At 43.4% G+C, this 3,684-nt stretch overlaps 1 protein-coding gene across 1 annotated transcript in view; it reads right to left on the bottom strand.

Moving 5' to 3' along the window:
• Positions 1–471, bottom strand: part of FZD7 (frizzled class receptor 7) — a 5,876-nt gene extending 5,405 nt beyond the window's left edge. Inside the window, exon 1 of the mRNA XM_006734569.3 lies at positions 54–471. The gene's annotated coding sequence lies outside the window, so the exon portion shown is untranslated. The remainder of the gene's footprint in view (positions 1–53) is intronic.
• Between the last annotated feature and the right edge of the window lie 3,213 nt (positions 472–3,684).

The following is a 3,684-nucleotide window of genomic DNA, read 5'->3' on the forward strand; positions in this document are numbered from 1 at the left end:
AAGAAAACTAAGACAGTGTTCGGGGCGGGGGGGGGGGGGCGGTATAAAAGTACCTGAGACCGAATGCCCAGGAACACTCTGTACGGTTTAAAGTGCGTCTTCGATTGCGGCGCTTTCCTTAGTTCTTCGGCGTGTGGCCATTCGGGATCCCCTCTTCGCTGCAGAAGCAGTGACTTGATCCTGTAGGTGAAATGTTGCGTAGAGAAGTTTTAATGCGTATTAGAAATCAGGGCATTTGCTAATTAAGGAGTTTTCAAAACACAAAGAGAGGTGATACGTGTTCTCCAACGGCGTTTTCTGATTGGCAAGCGGTCTTTTTTGTTCCCGGTCAAATCTTGGCCCTGCTCGCGGCACTGGGCGCTCCAGTGAGCTCTCCGGTTACTCCGGGCGAGGTCAGAATTTACCCGGGGGCCTCTCCCCTCTCTCTGGGCAGCAAAGAATACCATGAATTCCCATGCAGGGTAAGTGACAGTTTGAGAAAGGCTAAATCTGTCTCTCATTCTGTCTCTGTCTCACACACACACACACACACACACACACACACGCACGCACAAATACTATGCTTAAGAAAACGTTACTCCTGGCTGAGCCCTTCCTTCTGCTAGGCTCAGTTCCGGGCGCTGGACCCTGAGGGATTTCTGATCAGGTTGCGTGTTTGCAGAAGTTGCTGCCTCTGCTGCCCCCGGTGAGCTTCTTCTCCAGCAAGAAAAAACTGGTTCTGAAATCTAAGACAATTAATTGGGTTCCCTTCCATGGGAGACTTTGGCTTCCTCTGTTTTTCTTTTATTTATTTTCTGTTACTGAAGTTTACTGAGCATCCTACCTTCCACTTCACAGTTCTTTGTCCTTTTCCACTCTTGTTAATGGATCTAGAGAGCTGAATCATTTGGGCCAAGGTAGGGTGTCAGACTGCTCACATTCTCCATCCGCCCCTCAACAGGAGTCCTCATTCTCTTTTTCTTCCAAAGCATCAGCTTCCCCCTCACACCCAGGACCTTATTTGTTTTCTTTTGGGTTATCTGCTGCAAGGTACCATACAAAGGATTAATGACATTTGCTTTAAAAATATTTTATTCCTTCCTTATATATTTTTAAAGGCTCCTCTTTTTCTTTCTAAATTATTATTCTTACTACCTAACATTGGGGAGCATTGATATTGCCTTGAAAGATGTTGTTTAAAGACAATGCTACTGCTTTGCTTTGTCATTTAAAGTGTGTGTGGTAGGGGGTTGGAAATCCTTTTTTCTCTCCGTGAGCTTCTGGATATCCTCCTTTTCTAAATCAAATTTTCATGCTTATTCATCAGGCCACAGATCTAAGTCATCTTTGCTTATTGAGGGAGAAATTGCAAGCACTGTCATCAAATAAAATGAAAACCGACAGGATAAAATACTGTGTCTCAAATAAAGCTAAAACCAGTTTAGTTGATGAGCTTTTACTCCCCATATTATAGCCCCAGACAGCTCGCTGATGATGGGTAGTAGGGATAATTATTTAGAAAGAAAAAAGGAGAACCCTTTATGAAAATACAAGGGGTGAATGAAATATTTTTAAAACAGTCTATGCATAAGATGCAGGAAACCCATCCCAGATGGAAAGTATCACAGATGTGAGTCCTGAGTCCTATTGCACTGTCCCAGGCAGACAAATGCAAAAAGCATAAAAGCAAAGACTAATTTTTTTGGAGTGTTTTGGTTTTTAAAATGATTTTTCAAAACCCACTCGAGAATTATTTTGAAAAATAAGAATTTGCTGTTCGTGGGAGGAGTGTGGCAGCCTTCTATGTCTTGCCTGATACAGAATGCTATGATTTCAAGGAGCTAAGTAATAAATGGGAGTAGATCAGAAAAGCAAGTTCACAATGTAGGGGGCTAAATAGTCTGTTTTAGGCTCTATGATAAATGTAGTAACACTGGTTCACATTCTGTCCAGGATCAATTTAATTTTCTTCTCCAAGCAATTCTTTCCACTTCCAACTCCCAAAGCCACTAACTGGTATCTTCTTTGGAGAGCTAAGGGTGGAAAATTTTGTAACTGTCTGCTGCAAAACTTCCAATTGTCCCTGCCCTTTAAAACAACAAAGGCTTTTATTTCTTCACATCACAGTCATATGGTCTCACAGAAAAGTGATGGTATTCATTGGCTCCAGTTATTTAAATGCTACTTATTTTGGCCAAGTCCCAGGTTTATCTAGTTGAATTACATTCTGATGTCAGGCCAGATTTGAAAATGGCCACCTTCGTGGTGCCACAATCCTGTGGTTGTAGTGAAAACTCCAGCTGCAAGAATTACTCATGCAGGATGAGAAAGGGCAGCTTTTAGTATATACTTCCCTTTTTTGGCCTCTCTTTTACCAGACAGTTGTTTTTTTTTTTTAAAGATTTTATTTATTTATTTGACAGAGAGAGACACAGCGAGAGAGGGAACACAAGCATGGGGAGTGGGAGAGGGAGAAGCAGGCTCCCCGCTGAGCAGGGAGCCCAACTCGGGGCTCGATCCCAGGACCCTGGGATCATGACCTGAGCCGAAGGCAGACGCTTAACGACTGAGCCACCCAGGCGCCCCCAGTTTTTTGACTTTATAACATTAAGGACTTGGAATTTCAAGTTGCCAGGTTGCCATTGAATTCCTTTCATTTTCATTTGGGGTGTTGGATCATTCCCAGAATGGGAACATTCGTATCCCTAAGCAGACTTTCCAGTGTCATGGAAGTTAGAGATGTCTAGATTAAAAAAGAGGGCCATGCTGAAGTCCTGACAGGCGTGCTAGGCCCCACGCAGTAGAGGTGATTTATATCATTCAAACCCTTTGACCATTTCTCTTGTTGCTTGAGGGTTGCATTAGTTATCTATTGTTGTATAACAAATTACCCCCCAAACTTAGCAGCTTAAAACAATAGACATTTAATATTTCATAGTTTTTGTATATTGGGAATCTGGATGAGCTTAGCTGGGTCCCCTGGCTTGGGGTTGCTCATGAAACTGCAACCAGGGTGTTGGTTGGGGCTGCAGTTACCTCAAGGTTCGAGTGGAGAAGGATCCACTTCCAAACTCACTCATGTGGCTATTGGCAGGTGTCAGACTATCCATTTCCAAGGTCATCACAGGCTGCGGGCAGGCCTCAGGTTCTCACTAGCTGTTGGCTGAAGACCTCAGTTCCTTGCCTGTGGGCCTCTCCTAAAGCCACTTATAACATGGTACCTTGCTCTCCCAGAGCAAGTGCTGAGAGAGGGAGAGAGAGACACACAGAGAGAGAAAGAGAGATAGAAAAAACACAGAAGATGACAATCAAGTCACAGTCTTTCTATAATCTTGGACATCCTGTCACTTTTGCCATATTCTACTCATTAGAAGCAATTCACTAGGTTTACCCACACCCCACACTCAAGGGGTAGCAGGGATTACTCTAGGGCATGAAAACACATTGGAGGGTGAGGATCACAAGGAGCCATTTTAGAGACAGTTTCTCATAAGGATTATTCATTCATTCCTAAAGTATTATGGAGAGGAGGCCACAGAGAGAAACAACCCTTGGGTCCCTGCCTGTGGTGTCCAGGGAAAGGATCACAAATAAAAACACATACTGACTGTTAGAACAGAAACTTAATTGTGGCCAGCCATTTTTTCAAATCCGTGCCATTGGACTTGAAGGAGAAAGAATGTGGAGGAAGTTGATTAATGACAG

The sequence above is a fragment of the Leptonychotes weddellii genome, chromosome 3 (assembly GCF_054177405.1).
Source record: "Leptonychotes weddellii isolate Sample4059 chromosome 3, ASM5417740v2, whole genome shotgun sequence".
NCBI lineage: Eukaryota > Metazoa > Chordata > Mammalia > Carnivora > Phocidae > Leptonychotes > Leptonychotes weddellii.